We start from the raw sequence: 26,651 nt of genomic DNA, 5'->3' as shown, positions 1-26,651 counted from the left end.
TAAGCAAGACCTTGATGTCTTTTGGTAAGTGTCTAACATTTTATGGAAAGAGGCCCTTTCTTGTGTTGTGACATTCCATAGTCATAAATGCCTCTAGTTACATAGTCCTAGTACACTCGTAATCCAAAATTCTCTGCAAGCACGTTTCCAATAATACATTTTATCCTGGAAACACTGATGAATTAAATTCAAGGTACCAAACAGAAATTACATTAATCCACCTTGTACCTTGCAGTAATGTAAATCTTCTAACTTCCTCATTTATATTGTGACAAATGTCTCATTAATCTATTATGGCCTGAACTTTTGTTCTGCACACTACATAAGTGCAACAGAGTAGATAAACTGTGTTCAGTGTATTACTGGAAGGAATAAATTATATTTTGGACATTAAGTGATTTTCGCATTTTCTTTCTGTGTATTTTTTGCTGCAAGTTATCACTTAGACTCTATCACTTCCATTAAACTTCCAAATGGACTTTGTCTATAGAAAATGTCAGAGTGTAACAAATAATCTATTAGTTTGTTCATGTTGGTTGCATCCAAATGTTGTCTTTGTTTTTATGCTTATATTGTGTTCCAGGAAGAGTAAGTCCTCCATTATGCTTATACAGTGCTTTTTACTTTGGGTTTGGGACTATAAGGTTCTACTCTATTACAGATAAAATAATGTATTCTCATGAACATATATTTGGCTAAGAATATCCGTAGCTATATTTGTTACTGGAAACAAAAGGGGTATTGCACCTCCTATCATGGGGCTTTACTTCTAGTTAGTAGCAATTAATGAGATGTAACATGTTGGAAAGAGTAAATTATCCCACTCCTGCCTATTTTGAGGTTTCTATATAATAGGAGTGTGCGAAGTGGGCCCTATTCAATTCAGATTCAGCCTGATTTGGGGGTAGTGATTCAATTAGTTGATTTGGACCACTGTCCTAATTCATTTCAGATACAACTGAATCTAAAGATTTGTTGCAGATTCAGAGAATCAGAGATTCAGCCATAGACACGGCTTTAAATGTTTTTCCTACATAACTCAAGATACCAGGCACATCTTCTGAATGCTGAGATGGTTGACTGGATGAAGCATCCCACAGGAGCATGGGGGGGGGGGGGTCCCTGTATGTTTAGCAGCGGACCTGGAAGTGGACTGGAAGTACTTGTGGTCCACTTCTAGGTCTGTCGCTGAGTGTGTGGGGGACCCCACCCCTGCACTCCCCCACCTTGGTGATTGGTCATGGAGGAACCCCGAGTTCCACCCCCAAACCCAGAAGGCACCAGTTTCCAAGCTGGGGGGTGGGGGCAGGGTCCCCCATGCGCTCTGCAGTGGACCTGGAAGTGGACTAGAAGTGCTTCTGGTCCACTTCTGGGTCTGCCACCTAGCATACTGGGGACCTCCCCTCCACGCTCCTGTGGGATGTTCCATCTGTCCCACCATCTCAGCATTAACGAACCTCCTGGTATCTTGAGGTATGTAGAAAAAACATTTAAAGCTATGTCTATGTCCAAGTCATTGAATCTCTCCAAATTTCTCTGAATATATTCAGAGGGTTCTGATTCAATTTGGAGAGACTAAAGGGTCTCCTGGTTTGATTCAGTTTCTGAACCAGGCCATATCTCCACTGAACCAAACCAGCAAATTAAGCTTCTCACAGCCCTATATATCATCTGAAATTTCTCATTTTGGCACTATCATGGACCATACTTAGGACTAACTGGAACTTAGGTCTCATCTAAGTCTTACAATTCCAGGCTTGGGTTAGAGCAGTGAAGCCAATCTTTTTGGCAGGTATGCCACAAATTAGGCCCTACATCTGTTCTGAGTGCTACTCCCACTCTTTTCCAAGCCTATCTACTGTTCTGCTTTCTGCTCCATGCACTGTTTTCTTTGCCTGGTCTGCTGCTCTGCTTTCTGCTCTCATGTTATTTGCCACTGTGCTGCGTACCCCTTCCCTGATCTGCCGTGTGCCATACCAGAAGGCTGCCTTGTGGCACACATGCCATAAGTTGGCTGTTACTGGGCTAGACCAACATCTATTGCAAACAGTCTAGATAGACTTAATCTGGCCTTAGTGTGGAATTAGTAAAAAAGAGTATTGTAGACCCCATGGTCTGGGGAACAGGCAGAGGAATACTTATGCACCTTCTCCAGAATGGGTTGTCCTTGATCTCAGGAAGGCAGTGAACGGGTGAGGGCAGTAACAGCTCATCTCCTCCATGCTTGGGAGACTCCAGCTGTAGGGAAATGCTCCCCAGTTTGGGGAAGTAACAAAGGAAATTGCTACTTGACTTCCACAGATCAAAGAGGTGTTGGCCAAAAGCATTTAAGCATCCATTCTTTCAAGGGAAACTATTACAAGACAGATCTTCCAAGAAACAACTTGGAAGATTTTTCTCCCAGTAGGGGTTTGTTTCCTCTAAGAGAAACTGAATATTTGTGAGCTTTTAGTTTCTCCTGGGAAAGTGGCAATTCTGTACACCTGTACACAATCTTAGGTTAGATTTAGAATCAAGTAGAATTTAAGTCTGGGAATGGATAAGTTCAGGCCAAAACACCTTCTTAAGAATATGTCTATATTAAGAGTGAAAGTTAAAAGGATTCAGTTTTAGAGAGAGATAAAAATAAAATAAAATAGTATGGGTGCATCTTCACATGCCTAGGATTATGCATTGGGTACTGCACAGTCATTTAGTACTTGCTTTAGCCACTGGTACTGAGCAGTTCTGGTGGTGCACAATTATTTTTAGAAACCACGTCACCATAGCAACAAGCTATGGTGACATAGCTCATTGCTACGGCAACATAGCTTTGATGTTATGGTTTGTGCCTGCAGACTCTACATTGCTGTAGTGATGAGCTACGTCACCATAGCTTGTTGCTACAATGATGTAGTCTTGTGTAGATGCACCCAACGTGTAGGATAGCCTTGCAAAACTGTCATGAAGTTTTACTGGCCTATCTTGGACATCAACTTGTATTCCCTTAGAATGTAGATAATAACATATGTGTTTGCTTATTTGCCATGACTTTGCTTCAGAAAAAAAAGTCTCAGTCATCATACTTTTATTTTTCAAGCTTTTAGTTAACTCTTAAATCTGTCCCTTTGATTCTCTGAGACTGAAATAATGCTCCCTGCTCTCATTAAATTTTTCTTATCCTTATTGCCAGACTACAAAAAAAAAAAAAAAGGAATCTCAGAAGAGAAAAAATTCAAGAGTTAAAAGTTTTCCATAATATTGGGAAAATGCATTGAAGAGCACGCAATAAATTTAAAGAGAATACAGCCAAATTATGTTATAGAAAACTGTGTATAAAAGCACACACGATCTCTCTCAATATTACAAAAATAAATAAGGGTGTGCAGGATTGTGAACTCATCATTGGAAAGTTGCAAGAGTAAAAGAATGCTCACTGATATTTCCAGGTATACCCACACCTAACAAACTATACCTATTTACCCTTCAGAAATTGTTGGCAGGCTAGTTTCCTTCTTTATGAGGCAGCACTGCAGGTATCTCCCCTATTCATTTTTAAAAACAGAGGCCATAGAAGAAATCAGTGAAAATTTTCTTTATTCATTCCTGCAAACTTCAGCATTTACGTATCATTTGAGTGTCTAAAATAGCATGACTACTGGGTACTGAATCCAAAATTGGCTGAACTGTTATTTATATAATCTCTGAAGTTGATTGGATTTAGACAACTAGTCATTTATAGTACGTATGACTCCCCTTACTTTTTCTTTCCATCTATCTTTCATTTCCAGTTGTGGACAGCTGGGGAAGGGTAGTCAAATGCCATTAAAAAGTAGATCTGTCAAAAATATTTCCATGAAAATGTTTGCTTGTCATAAAATATAGGTTGGAGGGGAGGGAAATATCAACTATCACGGGAAATTTTCCAATTTTACCCCAGAGGGTGCATCTACATGTTGTGATAGAGTCTAAGGTGCTGTCACTTTAAAACAGAAGCAGCCCTGGGAGAGCCCTGAGACCTGTAGGACAGACAGAACGGGGCTGCCCTAGAGATGAGCTAATGAGATTAATTAGACAGCACCTACAGGCAATCCTGGGGAATCAGCTGATTGGAAGGGGGCAGGGTCTGGGAGAGAGACAAGGCATCCCCAGAAACAAGTCAGGCAGTCTAGTTCTAGAAGCTGAACATGGAAGAGCTCTACAGAGGTGCCTGAGCCTGGGAGACAGATTGTGAGCATGCTGGGCCTGGAGACAGCAAGGGAAGAAGCTGAGGACTAGCAACTCATTTAGACCCAGGTTGGGAAGGGCTTATGTTTTGGTTATAGTTTGGTCCAGACCTCTCCCTGGATGAGGATACAACCTTATCATGGTGGAGAGACTCGTGTCTTGATGTCTGGAGAGTGATGCCATCTAGAAATTTTTCCTGTCATCACAATAAGGTCAAAGATGAGGTTCCAGACAAATAGTGACACAACCCAATTAACTAGGGTAGGTGGAATTCTTTAGCCCTGGTTTAACAATCCACCTAGGTGAAGGATACTCTCAAATTAGACCTACAGCCTGGAGATGTCTTTGCCACTGTCCTAGTTCTCCAGGCCATGGCACATGAGTTTCATGCCTAAATCATGGGGCCAGACAGCGCAAATTATTTTCCACTTTAAAGCTCCATGTGCAGGCAGAAAGGAAACAAGTCCCTCAAGTCCTACAGTACCAAGAGCAGAGCTAAAATGGCAGGTGTAAGATGACACTGAATGCTGCAGTCCCAATCTTGTATGCAGGCAGCTCAGGATTTATCTCTCTGTAATTGGACTGATTAGTCACCAGCAGCCTGTATGGGTAGTCACCTTCCTAATATTTTTGTCTGTAAAGAACTGCCAAGAAGACTAAGAGTTTGTCAGTGCCTAGTGGGGGTGGAGGCAGGACCAGGAGGGTCCCATGCCCAGGTGGGACTAGATATTGGAAGGAAGACCTGGTGGCTTGAGGGGACTGTGAGGAGTGGCTTAGAGGTCTTAGAACACCTAATGGGGTGCAGCAATCCCATAGTGCCTGTGGGGGGTGCATTTAGTATGCCCAGAAGGTTGATCCTGTAAAGCAATGGCAAGACTTGGACGCTAGAGGATCCATAGCAGGGCAGAGAGAAAGACAGTGTGCCTAGGGAGGCTCAAAAGCCCTAGAAGGACTAAGCCAGAGCCTGATAAGGTAAAACCAGAAGCTGGGAATCCTGAAGGTCATTCTGGTCGGTGGATTAGAGCTAAGCAAGAGGAAAAAGACGGAGGCCAAAAAGGCTGAGGCATAACAGAAATAACTGTAGGCTCACACACAGACCCTCAGGCAGCCTCCCTCCTAATAAAATATACCATTAAAGGTGTGGTGGGCAAGTAGAGGAAGTGTGGGCCACTAGAGTTAGAGCCTAGGCAGGTATTGTGTAGCCGCCAGGGGCCATCACAGCTGCCTCTAGGACCCAAACCTGTCACAACATGAAATTAATTCAAAGCAATAAACTCCAGAACAGTTTGAGCCAGAGTAAACTACTCCAGGGCACAGTGTCTAGATGTGTACCCAAGAAAACAGCAATTTGAGCCAGGGCAGAGCAGTTTATACCAGGGCCACTCCTGCCCTGCTCTCCCCTGGGCTCTGAGTGGCAGCTTTTGGGTGGCGGAGAGGTTGGCTGGGGCATGAAGGTGCTCAAAGTGTAGAACCATTGTCTCAGCAGGAGTCTGGCCTTCTGCTGTCTGGGTTCAATTTACACCCATGCTAATTTTCTACATGTGCATTTAACCATAGATAGTTAGTCCCCCATAAGATAGTACTGTCCCTGACAGCACTATCTTATGACAGTGGTAATTAGTTTAATACCATTATGTGTGTAGATGGTGATGCTTTATTCCACAGCAATTTAATCTAGTCCACAGAAAAGTGCATGTGTAGACACAGCTAGAAAGGTATCAAAATAAAAAATAAGCCTTAATGGGGTAGTATGTTTTCCATTAAAAAAATAAAAATGTTTATTAGAAATGATGTTTTTGTTTTAAATGTTCCCAGAGGAAAAATGCATTTTTTTTTTACATTGATTTGAAGAACAATGCTGTTGTTTCAATTTTCTTGTAGGAAAAAGTGTGATTTTTCTTCTCACTAAACAAAGATCAAGCTCAAGAATTATATCATGAGTTTTGCAAATAAACATTTTCTCATGGGCCTAATTCTGCCCAAATAGATAACAATCTTTTGGTGTGTATAGGGAGGCAGAGAGGGGTGGGGAGAAACACAGTGCTCCATAACTTCTGAAGTTACCTTTGGATATACAGACTTCCAAGGTAGTACCAAAATTTAAATTTAATTTAAAACTAATTTGGGCAGACTTTTAAAAACATTCTGTTTCATGTAAACCCATACTGATATCTGAATGCAAGGGTCACAAAGTCAGAAGGAGAAGCTAGCAAGAAAAAGCAAAAATAGTTCTCTGTTGATTATGGCACTGTCTTGGAAGTAGAAGTCCTGGGCTCTTTGTCCCTGCTTTCAGGATTATTGCTATTTTTTTAAACAATGATGTCTAACAAAGTGCATAGACATAGTCTAAGCATAGACATCCAAAGAACCAAAGTGAAGTAAGCCCCAGATCTACAATTTAATCAAAGCATATAATTTTCCTTTGGAGTTCAATGTCAAAATAGGTGTCAGACAGCCAGTGGCTCTTACTCTTTCACAAATCTGTCTGGACCCTTGCAGTCCACCTGGGCTGTGGTAACTTTATCTTTCACCTTTGTAGTCTTTCCTCTGCTACAGTTACATTATAAGTGAGAGAAAGAGACCCTAAACTCATTTTTTCAATAAATATATTTTGGAGGAATGATGGAGAATCCAGAGAGGCTATAAAAAATAAATAAATAAATAAATAAATAAATAAAGATTTGCACATCTTTACCAGAAGATGCTGTCAGACCCTTCAAATAGCACAATGTCTAAGCTAACTGAGAGTCAATGCAGGTTATAACAGAAAAGCTACTGATCAGAAGAGATGAGTGTTTCAAGAAACTAAAAGCACAGATTTCACCATTTAATCAGCGAGTTAAAGCAAAGCATCTCAGTTACTGATGCGTGAAGCTTGGGAAGCTACAGCAGCAAGATGCAACTTATTCAAACTCTGCTTGAAAATGGACCACTCGGATAAACAACTGGATTTGGGTTCAATTTTTTTCCATGAGCATAATAACCATGTGGCTTTCAAGCAAACCACTTACAATTTAAAAAAGTAAACCACAAGCAAGAATTCAAAACAAAGTCCCCATGAGAGAGCACAATGATGTATCTTCTCTATAAGACTGCCCATCATCATTACCTTTAAAATGGCAAGTACTTCCTTAGGCAGACACAAGCTTTAGAAATCTAAAAGTGCAGCACAAAGAAACCAGTTGAAACAGTACACATAGCACACTAGTTACATGTTGTGCTCAACCTTCTAACCATAGGGAGGAAACCTACAACACAACTTGCTTCTACATCCCCCACAGCCTTTCTTCATGCTACAGCTACATACCTCAGTGTTGGAACTCATTAAGTCCGAGCTGATGTAGAAGTACTGCTATGGGTAGTGCCTTTTTATCATGCCAGTATCCCACTGCATCCCATGAAGAAAGCTGCAACCACAGCAGGAGCTATAGAATTAGCTGGGAATCAGCTGCTCCCTTACAGACTCTTTCTAAACAGTGTTTCAAGATAAAAAAAAGTTTTGACAACTGCCCTTTTTGGGGAAAAAATGAAACAAACAAACCCGTATGGATGTCTTAATTAAGGAATTAGAGAAGTCATGCTAATTATCATGTAAACAGTGCAGTCCAGGCCTGTAGACAACAATGATGACTTTAGACTTTACAATGGTGGGGCTCAAAGTGCAGCCTGTGGGGTCCAGAAATTTGGTAGCAGGGGAGTGATGGCAGTGTTAGTAGAGAGAGCCCCACAGCAATTATTGCTACCACCATTCCCCTGCTGCTAAATTTTGGAGCAGTATGTGGGGCCAGTCTGTGGCCAGACCCAGCACATGGGCCTGCACCTTGCATGTGAGGCCTGTCCATGTGCCAGATTTAGCCCACAGAGTGGTTATGCCCCATTCAGCGGACCTGTGCTTCAGAAAGGTTGAACACCACTGCTCTACATAAATGACACTGTAGGCACATCTACATGTAACACTTACTGCACAGTTGACTAATTAGCTACACATTAAACATCTTGGCATCTACATGTGCACCCCGTTACACTGGAATAAGCTAAATTTACTCCATATTTTATTTACAAGTACCATCCTGCTCTATTATAAATACTAGCACACATGAAGACGCTGCCTGGATTGCTGGGGCATAAGGGTGCTTCAGTGTGGGTGCTGCCTGGCAGCTAGTTTCACATTGAAGCTTCCTTGTGCCCCAGCCAGTTCCTTCACAGCACATTGAGTCAGGAGGAGCCCCAGATTGGCAGGCTGACCCCTTAGGCCTCCTGCCAGCTGGAGCTGCTTCACCTGGGCTCCATGTGCTGCACCTGAATAAACTGAAGAGCTTATTGCTCCAGAGTTAACTGCTCCTGAGCACACATTCAGACAGTGCACCCAGGAGAATTAACTGTGGAGCAGTAATCTCCGCAGTTTATTCAGGCACCATAAGTGCACATGTAGACACTCCCTGTATGCCCAATTTCAACAGGAAGGAGACAAAATATTGGTGGATGGAAGCATGAACTGGAGTAGGTATTATATTTGATACATCTCTCAGCCTTAATTTAACCAATAAATAATAAGCACTAATAAATTATCATCTTTATTCTCCAAGGATGAGTAATTCTTAGACATACAAGTCATACGGTGACATTAGTGGGTTTATTTACAATAAAAAAAATACCTTTTTACCTCAGTCTGGTGTCCATAAATAGGCTGTAAACAATGGTGCAATACAAAATGCTCCCCAATTGTGGAAAAAGTAACCCAACTTTCAAATAAATTTAAAAATATTTCATTTTGTTTTAACTCCATTCTGCTATTCTTCTGGTTGCCCAAGAATATCAGATGCAATTAGAAATTGCTGTCATTAGATGTTAAGTGTTAAATGGGAATAACACCTCATCTTGGAATCAAGTAAATTAGGTCATGTATTACTTCTGGACACTACTACGGAAATCTTCGCTAGAATATATTTCCTTGTACTTGGTTCAGACTAGGAAAAGCTTTAATAATCATGATTCTGAAAATTTCCTTAGAAAGTATAAACAGGAGAGAAATAATAGTAAAAAGGTGGACCATCTTCAATACTAGGAGGCATGAAATTAATATACAACCCTGCAGAAATGTATGCATCTGCTTACCTCTTGGTATTACAAATATTCCAAGAGAAGTTAATACAATTTTTGTGCAGAATACTTAAGCATGTGCTAAGAACTGAGTCAATTCACTTTTGTGAGCTAAAGTTTATATAAATTTTCAGCCAGAAAGAAAGAAAGAAAGACTTTGACTTTTAAGAGACCTTTATTCCCGGGAGGGTGATAACTCGGAGCCAGTAAAGAGCATATACAAGTACGCCCGAAGCTCTGGGCCTCATGGACAAGGCCTGGGCTCATGGCCTGCAAGGCCTGCCCGTACACTCTAGACAAAAAAAACAACACAATGAACATTAGGACTATTTACAGTATTTACAGTTTTGCCAGCAGGGACACCCATGGTGGCCTCCGGGGTCGACCCGCATGAGCAAAAGTCCAGGGCCTCGGCCCGCTTGACGCGTCTCTGCGGCTTGAGCAGCCGGTGGCATCACAGTACGAGGATCAGGCGTCCCGCCTCGACCCGGCACAGCGCCCCCTCAAGGGCCCAGTGCTCCTCAAAGGTGAGCACCGTCGGCCAGAGGACAGCGTGCTCAAACTCGAGCGAGAGGCGGGCCCGCACCAGCAGGCGGAAGAGCTGCAGGGCGTCAACCATCCCGGTGCCGGTGAGCCGGTTTCGCCGGCTCTTCAGGGTGGCCATCTTGGCCTGGCCCAGCAGGAAGTTGGCCAGGCTGACCGTGGCCCGCTCGGCCACCCGGTACGGAAAGGAGTGGACGTAGGCGTCTTTGGAAAAGTCCCGGCCCAGCACCCGAAGCAGTACGCCCAGGGCAGCAAAGAGAGGCTGCAGCCGGGGGCAGTCAAGGAACGCGTGGAAAATGTCCTCGTCCAGCACCCCCGGGCAGAAGGGGCAGGCCGCCGAAGCCGCTGGGTCCAGGTGACGCACAAAAGGTGCCGGCGGCCAGGATGCCGTGCACAAGCCGCCACTGCAGGTCGCCGGTCTTCTTGGCGATGGGCACCTTATACAGCGTGCGCCACGCCGGGGTCCCGGGCCGCGCCAGGCGCCGCCGCCACACGGTGTCAGGGCGGCCGGCCAGCACCTGGGCATGCTGGGTGCGCACCACCCACATGTAGAGGCCCTTGCGGGTCAGGGTGCCAAAAGGGCAGCCCGTATTGTTGCTGGGGGGCACCGGGAGCCTGAGCAGCGTGTTGGGCCGCTCGGCCAGCTCGCCGGGTACCGCTGGGATGACGGGTAGCGGTGGGAAGGCGTGTTCTGCAGCATCCGCGGTGGGGAGGGGCCGGCGAGTCTGGAGATGGACTTCCAGGGCGGTCGCTGCCTCCGTCGGGAGGGCGGCCCTAACGGCCCGCAGAAGCCGCCCCGCGGTGCGGACAGAGCACATCGCCAGCCGGGAGGCCAGGGCCTCGGGTGACAGCCAGTCCGACCAAGCAGGGTCCAGGAGGTGCTCCAGGCGGGTGGAGCGCGCCTCGACGAGAGCTGCCACAAGGCTGCCGGAGGCCAGGCTCGGCACGACACGGTGCAGGGCCGGGTTGTGGACCAAGGGCTCTCGAAGGAGTTGCGGGAACCACAGGTGCCTGGCCTGGGGACAGAGATGGAAGGCCGCCCGCCAGGCCCGCACCATGCTGCGGTAGAACGGGGGAAGGACTGCCCCGTTCAGGAAGGTGAGGTCCAGTTGAAACAGCTCCCGGTCAAGGCCGAGGCCCCCCACTCGCCACAGGAATCGACACGCCAGCTGTCGCAACGGGAGGTGGCCTTCGGTGTACAGGAGCCGGTGGAGGGCCTGCAGCCGATAGGCGGCCACCCTGCTGGCCAGATCGATCAGGCCCTGGCCCCCCTCGCTGGTGGGCAGGTAGAGGGCAGCTCGTGGGAGCCAGTGGCGTCTGTCCCACAGGAAATCTACCAGAAGCCGCTGCAGTCTCTCCAGTAGCTCCGGCGGAGGGTCCAGCACCGCGCAGCGGTGCCACAGGGTCGCCGCCGCCAGGTTATTGATGACGAGGTCGCGCCCCCGGTAGGAAAGGCTGGGCAGGCGCCAGCGCTGCAGGCGGGCCTCCACTCCCTCCTCGAGGCTGTCCCAGTTGCACGCCATGAAGGTCGTTGGCCCCAGGAACACGCCCAAGACCTTGAAGCCCTCGCGGCGCCAGGCGAAACCCCCCGGCAAGTCTGGGGGAGGCGTGCCAGTCCATGCGCCAAGCAGCAGAGTGTCACTCTTGCCCCAGTTGATGCGGGCGGAGGAGGCGCGCTCGTAGGCCCGCTGGCAATCTGTGAGAGCCCGCACGTCTTCCTGGGTGGCAAGGAAGACGGTGACGTCCGCATAGGCCGAGAGCCGGAGACGAGGGCCAGCGGGCGGGCCCATGGCCGATGGCAGGGCCACCCTGCTCGGGCGGCGGCGCAGTGCATGTAACAGCGGCTCGATGGCCAGGGCGTAGAGCATGCCCGACAGCGGACAGCCCTGGCGAATGCCCCTGCGTGCAGGGAACGGAGTGCAAAGCACCCCGTTCACCTTAAGCAGGCTGGAAATCTCGGTACAAGACCCGGAGGGCCCTGGTGAAGAGGGGCCCAAAGCCAAAGGCCTCCAGTGTGCGGAAGATGTAAGCGTGGCCCACGCGGTCAAAGGCCTTCTCCTGGTCGAGAGAGAGGAGGCCGAGGTTGAGGCTAAAGAACTCGCTAGCCGTGAGCAGGTCCCTCAGCAGGAACAGGTTGTCTTGTATGGTCCTGCCCGGCACACAGTAGCTCTGCTCGGGCCAGGTGAGAGAGGCCATGACCGGGTGGAGGCGGGTGGCCAGCGCTTTGGCCAAAATCTTATTGTCCGCGCACAGCAGGGAGACCGGCTGCCAGTTCTTCATGTAGCCCAGGTCTCCCTTCTTGGGCAGCAGGGTCAGCACCGCTCGGCGGCAACTGATCGGCAAGACCTTGTCGGCGAGGCTCTCCTGGAAAACGCGCAGGAGGCTGGGGCCGAGGAGAGGCCAGAAGGTCTTGTAGAACTCGGCAGGCAGCCCGTCGAGGCCCGGGGCTTTGCCGGAGGCGAGGCCGGCCGTGGCGGCCGCCAGCTCTTCCAGGGACAAGTCCCGCTCCAGCTCGCCGGCCTCCAGGGCATCGAGACGCGGTAGGCCCTCGTGGAGTTCCCGCGTGGCCTCGGGGCACGACGGCTCGGCCGCGAACAGGTCGCGATAGAAGGCGACGGCACGTTCGCGGACTTCGCCCGGCTCTGTAATGACCCGGCCCTCAGGAGTCTTGAGATGGTCCAAGACTTTGCTCGCTGCCCGCCGCCGCTCCAGGTCGAAAAAGAAGCGGGTCGGGGCGTCGGTTTCCACCAGCTCCTGGCAGCGGGCGCGGATCCTCGCGCCGCGGGCCGCGCTCTCCGCCAAGTTGCGCAGGCATTTCCTGCGGAGCCGGAGGCTCTCGCTCGGTGCCGCGTCGCTGCCAGCGGCCAGCAGAGCAGCCTCGAGCTCCGCCACGTCCTCTTCCAACTCCCGGATACGGCGGCGCGTCTCGTTCGCGGCCAGCTGGGTGTACTGCTGGCAGAAGGCTCGGGTCTGGACCTTGCCCACGTCCCACCACAGCTTCCAGGAGGAGTGGCTCGGTCTCGCAGCCTCCCACCTCCGCCAAAAGTGGGCAAAGCAGTCCCGGAAATAAGAGTCCTGAAGCAGACTGACGTTCAAACACCAATATGGTGCCCGTGCACAGGCTCTCCCTGGCAGGCTCAGTTCACTGAAGGCCAGGCCATGATCTGATAGACCCGAGGGAGCGATGCGGCTGCTGCGCAGGAGTGGCAGGTGGTGCCTGGTGATATAAAAGGCGGTCGAGGCAAGCCATGGTGAGACTGCCAGCACTCATCTTGGCCCAGGTGTACTGGCGCGCATTGGGATGCAGGGCTCGCCAGACGTCCACGAGGTCTGCCCCCTCCAGGGCAGCTTGCGAGCGGAGGGCAGGTGGGGCTCAGGCCCTGTGCGGTCGAGGCACGGGGCAGTGGTGCAGTTGAAATCTCCCCCGAGGAGGAGCAGGTCATCATCCTCGCTAGCATCACGCAGGAGGGCAGCCAAGGTCTCAAAGAAAGCGACCCTCTCCTGGCCATCGGAGGGCACGTAGATGTTGATGAGCAGCAGACGGTGTTGCGCGAGGGTGACACGGACGGTCAGCAGGCAGCCGGGGACGACCTCCCGTGGCACCGCCGCGTCAAGCTGCGGCGATAAGAGTGTCGTGACCCCCACGCGGAGGTTGGTGCCGTGGCGCAGGAACACCTGTCCTCGCCAGGCAGCCCGCCAGGTCGCCTGGTTGAACCTGTCAGAGTGGGTCTCCCGTAGGAAGGCGACGGCCAGCCTCCTCTGTCGCAGGAGCTCCAGGACGGCCTCGCACCTCACCGCGTCTCAACAGCCATTGACCTTGAAGGTGCCAATGGTTGTGGCTGCCATGGGTGTGGGTGTGGGAGAGGAGCAAAGCAAAGTGCGGGTGGAAGAGCGAGCACCCAAGAGCAGAGCAAGGCAATACAGACAGGTCAGGGAAGGCCTACCGTGCCCTACTCTAGTCGAGGGACCCGCCCAGGCCCCACTCCACTCTCACCCTCTGGGCAAGCTTGTCCAGACAGTAGGCCATCTGGCTTGTGCCCCGATCCTGCTGTATGAGCTTGACTGCCGCCCTGGCAGCCTTGACAAACACTTTGGGGTCTGCACACCACTGGGTGATGTGCCCCGCTACATTTTTCTGCCCCTTAGTTAGCTTCAGTAAGGAAAGGAGTCCCCCATAGTCAGGAGGGACCCAGGGGGGCTCCGCCAGCTTGGAGTGGATGTTGCCTACGGAAGAGCGGCGAGGCCGCCCCCCCGGCAGGAGCTCGCCCGCAACTGCAGCGTCTACCCCCTCGATGTCCAGGCACATCAGCCGCCTCTCATCGTCCGAGTCAAGGACCGGCTCCGCGAGGACATTCCCTGTCTTCTTGGGGGGGGAGGGGCCATCCCGCTCACGACGTCTCTTGCGAGACTCAGAGAGCTGGATCTCCAGCTCGCTAACTTCCCCATCTGATCCGCTAGGCTGGGGTGTGACCAAAGGGGCAGCAGGCTCTCCCGCCACCCCCAGGGCCAGGCCACCGGAAGAGAGACATTCGCCACTATCCCTGCTGCTGCCCGACTCTGGAGGCTGGGGGACAGGCGAGGGGAGGGGGACCCCTGAAGGCCCCTCCCCCCCACCCGCTAAGTCCGCCCTGTCGGTGGCTACATTCGACGGGGCGGGTGGTGTGGCAGCCGGAGTGGGGTCCGGCTCTGTAGTGGGGGGGCCCTCGGCACTGGCCTAGGAGAGGTCTGTCAGGGATGGGGTGTCCTGAGAGGCCCCCCTCATCTCCCTCTCTTTGTTGGGTGGTTGGGAGGATGCCCGAGCCCCATCATCCGATGAGGCTCCAGCGCCGCAGTCCCTGGCCACCCCAGCCAGGGCAGGCAGGGGGCAAGGGGAAGCGTCCACCCCTCTACCCGGTGGGGCTGCCGCACCGAGGGCAGGGGGTGCCACAGATGGGGGAGGGGGCGGTGGGGCTATGGTAGTAGCACCAGCCCCTCGGCTGGACGATGGCTTCCCACTGGAGACCCCGGTCCCCCGAGATGGAATGGGGGTGGAAGGAGGTCGGGAGGAAGAGTTCCCAGCCTCCCTGGGCCTGCCGCGTGCCCCAGAGGTCAACGCGCTATCTCTCGGCGCTGCCGCAGGTGGCGGTGGTCCGGCCGCCTTGCCCTGAGGGCACTGAGCAGCGAGTTGGGAGGAGCCACCGCATCTGAAGCACGTGGTCTCTCCCACAGATAAATAGATAATAAACCTCCGCCCCTCGAGCATGAGGCTCAGGGAGCGAGGCAGCGACTGGGGGCCCTCCTTGAGGAGCATGAAGACCTGCCTCCGAAAGGACAGGATGTGCTTCCCCTGAGGGTTCTTGTTTCCCATTGGCAGGCGGCAAAAAGGACTCGCAGGAACCCCATAGGCCTCGAGTCCCCTGGCCAGCTCCCCATCGGAAACGTGCGGTGGGACGTTGGAAAATCACCACCCTCACTGCCTGAGTCTCTAGGGGCGTGACAAGGTAGTGGATGCCCGCAATGTCCAGGCCCTCCGCACACACCCTGTCAACCAAGGCGGGCTTGCTCAAATACATCATCGGGACCGTGTTCACGTGCCCCGTGTAGCGGATGGTACGCCATCCCAGGAGGGTGGCCAGAGCCTCCACGCAAACCTCGAGCCCCACATGGAGAGGGGTATGAACCCTCAGACCATGAGTCAGCGGGAGGTCCCGAGAGACATCCTCATGCCAGCTGCCAGGTGTAGGAGCCGCCATTCCTCACCAGGACAGGGTTAAACTGCGAAGCGCAGCAAAAAAAAAAAAAAAAAAAGAAAAGCCTCAGGCTGACTCGGGGGACTGTGACGGGGCTAAAAACGCCCCAAAATCGGCCTGAGGGGGGGCAGAGCAACCCCGTAGGGGCTCAGGGCAAGCCGCAAGGCAGGGGCAGATGGCAGGGGCCAAGGGAAGGGAGGCAGCAGAAATCAAAGGGAGAACTCAGGCGGGAGTGGGGGAGGGGCAGAGACAAACGAGGCTGCCAGAGCCCAGGGGAAAAAAGCTCAGAAAAGTGGGGGGAAGGGGCAGGGAGGGGAGAGGCAAGGGGTTTTTTGGGGGGGGCAGGAAAAGGGGGGCAGGGAGTGCGGGGCAATGAGCTGAAGGCACCTGAGCTGGAGGAGCTTAGAAGGGCTTCAGCTGTCGGCAGCCATCAAGAAAGACAGAAAGACAGAAAGACAGAAAGACAGAAAGACAGAAAGACAGAAAGACAGAAAGACAGAAAGACAGAAAGACAGAAAGACAGAAAGACAGAAAGACAGAAAGACAGAAAAGACTTTTGACTTTTAACAACTTTATTTCACAAAAGATCAGGTACAGAAAGCAAAAAACCATCAAACCACACCAAAGAGAAACCATGCCAGGACATTCAGAACATCACACCGTGACAAACACCTTCGCAGTAATACACATCATGTCTAACATGCTATACATAGCCCTCGAGAGACGAACAATTCCACCCTTCCCTGTCCCATAGTACACGTACAAAAACCTTCAACTTCTCACCCTGAGAAAATAAACAAGAGCAGCCTGGAGAGGGCCCAGGACACGGCACAAGCCGGAAGCCACAGTCTGCCACCGCGCCCGCCCGGTCGCCCAGACCGATCATGACATCAGAGCACATATTTGAGATGGCCATCCTCCACGTGGCACAGCGCTCCCTCAAGGGCCCGGAGTGCCTCAAAGGCAGGCACCCCCCGCTGGAGCACAGCGTGCTCAAACTCCAGCAAGAAGCGCGCCCGCACTAGGAGGCCGAAGAGCCGTGGGGCATTGTCTGAGCCGTTGCCAGCAAGCCGGTTACGGTGGCTCTGAGGACGGCCATCTTGGCCTGGCCCAGCAAGAAGTTGGCCAGGCAGATGGTGCCCTGCTCGGCCGCCCGGTAAGAAAGGAAGAACTTGTCTTCTACTCAGTCCAATTTGGCTTTTAATTCTGCATGATAAAACTGTCAATCTCCAACTGAAGATTGATTTTCTACATTCAAGAAGAACACTAAAAATAATTTTAATGGATAGGAATGTTAGTATTTCAGCTTCCTCAAAAATCTCTGCACTTTTATTGAACCTGATAGTATCTGGGGGTGAGCAGAGAGACATGTGGTTGTTGAAAGCTTTATCTTTAAGAAATCAGGCAGCCACTTAGGATCATAAATCAAATGCACTTTGCCATTTCATTTGATCCGATAACCACAGGGGAAATCACAGTTTAAGTTTTCCTTTTATAGTTCATGCTTAACCTCTGACCAAAAAGGTTAATATTCCTTTTCTATGTGTTACCATTTTTCACGTCATGTCAGGAAATAAATTGTTTGTAGTCTCTGAATAATATTTCTATTACACCATCTTTCTTATCATAAACTCATTTCTGGGTCCTATATTCTCTATGAACACATGTCACAGTAATAGCACTCTTTGATAATACATCTGATGGTGGATTTATGGCACAGCCATAAATATTGTGAGCTTTTTTTTTTTTTTTTTTATATACACACAGAAAAACTGGTTTCTAGTAGTCTAGGACCCACTGAATTTCAATGGAAATTAGATACCTAACAAGAATGCGAGTCTCTTAAGATCTCTCAGTCTGGAACTATCTGATATTGATTAATTGTGCCAGCTGAATAAAAACAGTGCTGGGTTGTTATTGGAACACATTCTTCTTTTCGGTCTGTTTTAGATATCTGAAGGGACAGTTGGTTATCCAAGTACTGTAGAGGTAAAGGGTTGCATCCACAGACCATAATGGAAAACTTCAGGATTGGTAGGTTGAAATATTTATGATGCTTTTCTATATTTTTCTACTTTTTGAAATCCATATTGTAATGTGGCCCAATTTATTTATTTTTCCTAAAAAGAGACTTATTTGGATTTTTTCCTCCTTTTCAAACATATTATTTGCTCATTTGAAGATTTAAGTTCCTAAACTGCATATAAAATAGAGTAGTATAAAAACTATTTTATAGCCATAATGATCCATAAAAGATGCAAGAGGAAAGGATTTCTTAGGATGGCTCTAGATGTTATTTGTAGCCTGGCCACATATCTGGTCTCCTGAGCAACAACAAGCATGGGAAATACCACCTGCCCCAACTTTCCTCCAGGCCTGCAGAGTGCTGGGCATACCCTGCCCGTCCACAGAAGAGCTTGGAGTCTTCCAGGTAGCAGCAAGCATGGGGGAGAATGCTACTCACTCCACCCCGGCCAGTTTGCTGCTTCCCAGGAGGCCTTGTCTGTGCTGTGGCCAAGCAGGGTGTCCCCAACTTGCTGCACTTTTGTAGGGAAGTGGGGAACAGTATTCCTCCTCCTCCCAGGAGGGAGGAATACACTTCCACCCATAGAGCAAGGATAGAAGCCTGTCCTATCTCACCAGACCTGAAGTGGCAACTCATAGCTATAGCATGTAATCCTACCCCTGTTCACAAGGCCTCTAGTGGCAAATCACAGCTGAGTAGGTGGGGGACAGTCAGAGAAAATTTTCTAGACTACTCCAAACTGTAAGCTGATCTGTGCTGCTCCAAACTAGCACTAACACTGATCAATATTTGTGCAACTCACAACATAAAGTGTAATAAGGCCCTCAGAGAAGTTTACACTGGAGATGGAGCAAAGTATGTCAGGCTGCCAGACAACCAGCAGATTGCTATCATGCAGTGTATTCCTTGTTATACATGCAAATTACAGCTGCATAGTGACGGCTAGAAAATGATATTTACTTTCAGGAACTGAGTTGTACATAGAGTAAATATTGCATTAGAACAATGGTCCAGGACAATGGCATGGGTTAATCAGTTTCTAAAAGCCTGTTTGTGACAAAGTTTCATGCTCTCAGTCTTTGAGGCAGACTCTAATAGACAAAGCTAATAGACGAGCAGGCACATACATCATGGAAAATTGAAACGTGCAAACAGTGTTACATAACAAAGATAAGGGACCCTGAAGAATTGGCATTAGGTCACAGCATCCAGCTTCAAAGCCCCTGGGTTTTCCAGTTTTAGTGAAATGACCAAATTAGGAAGCTGGGGATGCCCAAATTAAGATGTATGCATGTGATATGTTTAAGATAAAACACAGGGATATGCTAACAGGACAGAACATGGACAGTATGACAACCATAGTGAAACCAATCAACGGTACCCAGAAATTAAAAGTCATCAGGAGGAAAAGAATACAAAAGGAGGGATTTTTCACAGTTGCACGGGGATCCCAAGGCCACCATGGGCAGAGAGTAAACAACCAGCCCATCTCTCCCACTCCATCGGGGGTGGGGGTGGTGGGCCTTGACCCTTGACCTTGAAGATTGCTGACATTCAAAAAGAACCACAAGGTGGTGGCCAGCTGTACCATCCCTCTGTGAAAGCCTTAGGACTGGTATACAAGTAGGATCAGGATGGGGGGGGGGGGGGGGAGGCATATTTAGTTTGCTTTGCCCACAATACTTTTATCTTGTATCACTTTGTATCAGTACACCTTGCAAATTATCAAATGGAAGTTATGGTCAGTCTAAGGGTTTGGGTCTGCCTGGAAGAAGATATCAGGACTGGGTCATAAATACAGTGGCAAGAGATAGCAACCAGCTATAAGTTAATACACATTTTCAAGGTTGTGTGCACAACACTTTAAAGCAGGCTAAATGCTTTTGCACTGCTTTAATGGTGTCAGTGTTTGCATGCCTCAGCAGTGTATTGAGCATGAATTCCAGCCACTGTAGAAAATCCGGTGATGTAATATACCTTAAGTGACTTGAGGTGCAGCAAACTAAAACTCCTTCAAGGAGTTTTAGTTTACTGCCCCTACAGCCATGAAGTGAACCACTGGGCTCCGTGCAGCTCCAAGGCTCTTCAGGAAGCCCGTGCAGGCTTCAGCCCAGGAAAGCAGACTCTGCCCAAGAGAAGTGGGAAGCCTGAACTTTTCTTCCCCCCCCCCCCCGAGCTGTGTGGGGACCCAGTGTTTCCCTCCATGGCTGCGGTGCCCCCCAGGGCCACCCAAGCTAGATGCCTGTGGGCAAGTGCCATCAGGGGTGGGGGCACAGCTGCCATAGAGGGAAGCACCGCCCCCACCTGGGATTGCTCCACCCACTGCCAGCTCGCCCTCCCCCCCCCCACCAGAGAGGCAGGTAAGTCAGCGTGGTGTGTGCATGACACAGAGGTTTAATCAGCCCTAAATTGAAGCGGTGTTTTTTTAAAACCCACTGCTTCGATTTAGGACCCTCATTTCACCTACACATGCTCACAAACACCCAACCTCCTCCCAAAAACCCGCAGACAAAAACCAAAACTCCTGCTTCCTTTCGTATGAGCTAGAGGTGACATCATGGACCCAGCAGAATAATTAAGGCTGAAATACCTTTTCACAATTATTATTGGAAGTTTCTATAAGAGACTAGTGAATTTCACAGGTTCCCCCTTTTCTTATGCCAGGATACACATAGTATGCAATTGCTACAGTAGTTAGTAGAGAATATTGACTTCTGAGCTCAAGCTATAACAACTAATGCTCTTAGCTCTTGAGATACCTAGCATAAGTCAGTCATATGTCATACTTCCACCTCAGTGAAGTGAAGTTGTCCCAAAGACTGTATCCACTAAGTATAATGATTACTGGGGACTGACAGCAGCAAAGCACCACATATTAAAAATGCTTAAACACATCCTTTAATTCACTGTTTTCAGTTACATAATACTTTAAAAATATATAACCATCTAGGCTCAAATTCTGAGGCATGGCAGTGATACCAAAAAAAAAAAAAAACAAACCAAAAAAAACAAAAACAGAAAAAAATATATATCTCCAGACATTTCTGAGAATCAAACTAGGGTGTGTGATTGCAGAACTTGGGATCTGATTTGCAAAATTTCTGACCATTTACAGCAGCAATCAAAAAAATCAATGAAAGTTCTGTTTTGAACACAAAGTCCTAAATAAAGATACATGTTTTAAAAACCAGGTGCTAAGTAACTGAAGTTAGACACAAACCACTGTACCTTAAGTCTATGTGCCTCCGTTCCTTATCTGTAAAAAGACAAGACAAGACAATTAATAGTTGCGAACAACTCGCATGTTATAGAGGTTAGTGCCACAGAAAAGCTGATTTTCTGCCTTCATAGCAAGTTTCTTAATCTTCAAACCAAGGAAAATACAGAGAGAAGATAAGAACAAAACAAAACAAAACATTGAATAACCACTCAGGCTGCATCCAGATGAGCATGGCCGTGTGGTATGTGGCGCCGTAGACACATCTGCGGCACCACATACCACACATTCAGCTATCCTCTGCACTTCAAAGGAGCAGGTGCTGGGGGAGGGTTTGACCCCTGGATAGCCAAGGGTCAAAAAACCCGCACAAAAAAAAGTGGAACGGTTCACACAGAGGTAGTGCGTGCTGCCCAAAACCATAAGCCTAGCTGGCTGGAACCACACACTAGCTGCTGGTCAGGTTCTTACTAGCAGGATTGCTGCTACTGCAACTCCAGAAGGCCCCCAAGTTAGGCTGCACTGAGCTGGCCCCAGCCTCTGCTATCCCACCCAGGGTAACCTGCTGCACACCAGAAGGTGCATGGCACCAGTGTTCCCTGGAGACATGCTGCTATTTGTCTCTGGGGAATCAAACATCCACAAATGCATGGATGTGGGCTCACTGTATTAGAACTGTCGATCCTGCATACTGTAGCCTGAATGCTATCAGACTGAGGTTGTATAAGAAAAGGATTTTCATAAAAGCACTGTTTTATAAAGTATGACATACAATGAGCTGTGCTTGTCTGAAGTCAAGTGGAAGACAGGGTAGATTGATTTACACCCTATAGACTAACCAAAGTAGTGTATAGATATAAACATGTGTATATATGTGCATATCTGTTACATGGAGGTTAAATTAATTCTGGCATTTCCTAATTTTAAGTGTTTGATTTGCGATTTTAATTTTCTTTTAACATTGCATGTACATATATGTAAGAGCTTGCATGCACATGTAAAATTGTATACGTATTGAAATGGATGATGGAATACCAGCCTTTTCAGCTTCTACTATGATTTTTGGCTAACGTGGGATCTTTGACTGTGATCCTTAGAATCCCATTCTATTCTGCTTCATGTGAGAGCACATTGCAGGGTTAAAAGTTCTAAGAATGCCTCAGAGTTTTGTGCAGATGTCTGTCACATTATTACAATCTGCATTTTGTTTAAAGTTTAATTTTAAAAATAATTGCCACTTATTAAAATTTCCCACATTACATTATTGCTGGTCATGCAGAAAATTACTTTGGGGCAAGAAACAAAACCATCCAATATAATCACCTCTCTGCAATGGAAGGGGTGATAATTGGATTAATCACAAGGCAAAATCTTGGACCTGGAGTGCTTTGTTTGCTCAAGTAAGCTATGCCTGTGATTTAGCAATGACACAAAATAGAGCGTTAGTGAACTGTTCTCCAAGTTCAGAAAGACTACTGAATAAGCTCCTTGCAGCTTACAGGCTACCTGTTGTTTTTTGGTAGTTTGGTTCTTTCCGCATGAATTGGTATATATCCAGTGGATGCCTAAAAAGCCTTCAGGTCACAACATTTAATTCACTAAGAAACAAATAATCTCAAGGAAAGAAAACTAGAGAAGTCACTGAGAAAGTGACATAGCTAAACATGCATTGAGAAGAAGTTTGCCCTATGTGCACATGCTTATGGTTTTTTGTTTCCCCCCCCAAGGAAAAACCACATGGGTTGTGTCGTACGTCGCACACCTGGAAAGTAAACAAAAAAAGAGAAGAGAGTGAACGTGACTCAGATGGTGTCCGATTACCCTTTAAGAGGGCTCGGGACATCAACCACGCACAGAATAATAGGTAGATTCATAAGTTATCATAAGTAGAGCATACATAGAGAGATTTGAAGCGAGAAGACCATAATGAGAATAGAAGACCAAGTTAATAAGAACAAAAGAGACTTTGTTTAAGAATACTAAGTTCTGGTCATCCAAGTTAATAGTGATAACATAAGAGCATTATAAGTAGAGTTACTAAGTTGATACTATAGATAAGGTTAGAAAAAAAGGAAAGAAGGATACAAAAAAAGACAGCTTCTGCCTGAAACTAAAGGAAATACAGTGTAATAAAAGATAAAAATAAAGACAAATATTAATCTGAATCAGACTGTGAATATATATATATATTGCAGTGAGTGTGTGTGTGGATATTTGGGAAAGCGAGCAAGATATTTTATCCATAATACCCAAGACCCCTAATAGAGGTATACTAAGAACGAACTACAAAAAAAAACAAAACAACAACTATATATAATAATCCTCCTGACTGGTGACATCACAAATTAGAACACATAATAATACCATCCAAGACATGGCAGGTGGGAAAGTCAGGGTACCTACAGTTCATTAGGAGACTAAAAACGTGTCTGAGGAGGCACCCTAAATGCCACCATCATACCTTTCATTGGTTAAACTATCAAAAACATAGGAAGGAGCATGAAACAGAATGGCCAAAACAATAACCACAAGGTACACACACTTCTAAAGTCTTTATTTTAAAATATTCTAGCAGTGTGAGAAATTTCTTGTATTTACCCTCAGAGAAATTGATAGAAGTGAATTTACCTTTCAAAGTATCTATTTATATATCTTTACATGAGGTATACAGTCTTAGGACTGAATTCTGAGTTTAGTTGTAATCTACTATAGCTTTTCTTGCTGTGTGTGCAATCAAGTTGGTGAAGCTTAGTTAATTTTGAAGTCTATAAAGGCCAGATTTCACATAGAAGCAGATACACCCATGGTATACTTATACAAAAAAAAACAACAAAACAATTCAGTGCCATTAGAAATACTATAGTTAGCCTTTATGCTAACTATAACTATGCTATTTCCAAGAAGCAATGAAACCACGTAAGTGGTGAAACCACATTCATGGCTCTGCCTGAGCAGGTTATATTGGCCCAGAAAGAATGCCAGACTACCATGGATTTAGTTCATCTAGCACTGGCCTTTCTGCATGGCATTGTGTTATGGGTTTCTCCCTAACATAGCCACAATTTTGCATGCACAATTAAAAAACCCCCCAGGAAATATGCTTACCCTGGTACTGGCCTTTTTGTACAGTCAGTTCACAGGTATATTTTTATCATTATTATTAATTATACTCACTTTTTTTTTTTTGCCATTGGATGACGAACATAGAGACAAAAGGTAGGATGAATAATAGGAAAGAGGGTAATTTTCATACTGCATCTGAGGTGGAAGCAAAATTTGAATTACATAATGTGTCATGATATGGCCTCCTGAGGGATGGCCATGATGTCCCTAGGGCCTCGTGACTGTGCCGGCACCACCCTAGGGGTTCCTACAAATCTCGCCTGCCACATCTTTCTGGTTTAAATAATGAATCAGGAGACTGCCCTCAGGTTGCTGCTCAGTCACAGCCCTGACTGACACCTCTAAACCCTGCGGGCTGTTGGATCCCTTACTGGGTCCCACACTCTGGAGATGCTTTATGATACCCCCAAAATTTATGAGCTAGGTGCATGGCTCCAAAACCTTCCCTTTACCATGCCTCACATGTGGTAATTAAACGTTGTCCCTTTTTATGAGGCCTCCATCTAGCTCAGCCTCTTTTTGTCACTAACCCCTGGGCCCTTGTAGCTGCGCCCTCACTGGTTCTGGGCTTTCCACAGTCCTGTCTGCGTACCCTCACTGGTGCTGGGGCTGTACGTGGTAGTGTGCCCCAATGAGGCTTTCTCCTCCCCAATAGCCTCAGCCTGTAAGGAGTGACCTAGAAACCACTATGCAAAGTGCAAGCAAAAGCGAATGTTATGTGACGAATGTCTATCTGCAATGATAAGGAGGAGACAGTCTTAGATAAAGGAGGTTTGAAAACAAAAGCAGAATCAGAGTACTGGGTCAAAGAGCTCATTAAAATACTAAAAATCACGCCCCTAGGTGGGGAAGAGGTATGCTAATGAAATATACATGTATGTTAATGAGATACATGGCTAAAACACAGGTATAGAGACATGCTCAGTAAAGAACTCCTTGCGTCACTCCTTTATAACCAATTAGCAAACAAGGATGCTTATGAAGGTTCAAGACTCCTGTACAAAAGCTGCTTAGAAATAGTGATCTGGGTGCTTGTTACGTGAAATTATTCCGCTCGCACTTTTTATTGCTAGCAATAAACCTTCTTTATACTTTCACCCCGGTATCTTTATTGGCCTTTGCATACTGGGCACGATCCCAGACTTGAGCTGGGGCTCAATAAGCCCAGTCCACTGGACTCTCTCTAGACAGTTTCTGCCCTTAAAAGAGCAGGCACACCTTAGTGCCCGGTGACACACCTCTCCCACTAAGACCCTCAACTCACTAGAGTGGGTCTTCACTCTTTCTGGTACCACATCCTTCTTGGGCTTCTCTCGGCCTTTCCTCTACCACCCAATCACTCTGGAACTGTAAGGCAGAGGTTTTCAGGTTCCTCCTGCTCACCTTTTCCCCAAGGCTGCACCATGCTGGATTTGTTGGGATCTATCCTGCCACAGGTAGTCCCCCAACATTAGCCAACCTTGGTAGGGTAGAGTTTTTGGCCATCCAGCTTTTCTTCCTGCTGGAGATACTAGAAGCCTCCTATGCTACCCTCTCTGGGACTCTCTCTCATGTTAACTTTTTTCCATGCTGAGCCCTGAAGTGTAATAGCTGGGTCATGCCCTCTCCCTCTGAGAGATCTGCTCTCTTTCTTTTGAGGTACCTTCTTCTCACCTTGGGCTCATTTATGCTTAAGCGATATGGTCCCTGACTCCCCTCTGCTCTGGTCAAGTTGTGGGAGTTCTCACCTCCCTATGGTTCCTTACAGGTCCCTATGCCTTCCCCACAGTTCCCACTGCATTCTCAGGGCTCTCGGCATATTCTTCACTTGAAAACTCTATCTTTCCCCATCCGGTGGGTCTTCCCCCAGCCCCTGTACACACACTGATGTAGGCTACTCCCCCAAATCTAGCTGCAACCAATTTCCTCAAGGCCCAACATTTAACTTTCTCTGGGAGATTATTAACATATACTCAAGGTCTTCTTTCAGGTCTTTGCCCCTCTTCTTGTCTTATTATCTTCAGTGCTGGGAACCTTCTGCTTCCTTAGCCCGGCCTTCCATCTGAATCTGGCATGGTATTTGCTTCTGTGTGGGGCTTGGTAGCTTTTACTCCTGGTTGCATTTTGGGCATGCTTCTGTTTCCCCTAGAGTTTCCTTGGGTGTTTGGCCATTTCTCCTCATGTCAGGCTCTTTTGCCCACTTTCTGAGTGGGGCTTCTGCCACCCTCTCCCCTTTAAACCAGGTATCTGGTTTACCATGTGCCAGGGCTTGGGCCATCTTTGGTCGCTGGCCTTTTTGTTTTGGATGTTTCCCATTCTGAGTGTGGCCCTGGCAACTTGGATCACTGGTCCTGCTTCTCATACTGAACTGCTCACTCTTCTGTTCAGCTTCTGTACCCACCTTATCCACTTCTATCTCCTGGATCTGTTCTGGCATTGTCAATATTCCAGTGTCATGCCTGCTAGCAAGTCCTTCTAGCGTGTTTCTTAGGCAACCCATCTCCTATGCATACTGGCTCATCCACTGACCCCATTTCTAGTCCATACCCTCCATGACTGTGGGGAGGATTTCTTCCCATATTGTCATTAGATCTGCCTCTGAGGGTCCCTCCATCATTGTATTCTTCTCCTGCTGCACTGTTGGCACCTCATCTCTGGGGCTTCTGCAGCCCAAATTCCTGGGTAGTTCTTGGTGCACTTGGAACTTCAGGAATACTAGCCATGCAGT

The 26,651-nt window shown here is 47.8% G+C and overlaps 1 long non-coding RNA gene across 1 annotated transcript in view; it reads right to left on the bottom strand.

Moving 5' to 3' along the window:
- Positions 1-20,506: 20,506 nt before the first annotated feature.
- LOC132250859 (uncharacterized) overlaps positions 20,507-26,651 on the bottom strand; it is a 37,772-nt gene continuing 31,627 nt past the window's right edge. The window contains exon 3 of the long non-coding RNA XR_009462516.1: positions 20,507-20,860. This is a non-coding gene — a long non-coding RNA (uncharacterized LOC132250859). The remainder of the gene's footprint in view (positions 20,861-26,651) is intronic.

The sequence above is a fragment of the Alligator mississippiensis genome, chromosome 5 (assembly GCF_030867095.1).
Source record: "Alligator mississippiensis isolate rAllMis1 chromosome 5, rAllMis1, whole genome shotgun sequence".
Lineage (NCBI taxonomy): Eukaryota > Metazoa > Chordata > Crocodylia > Alligatoridae > Alligator > Alligator mississippiensis.
Note: the sequence above shows the minus strand (reverse complement) of the source record. Positions and strands in the feature narration are given on the sequence as shown.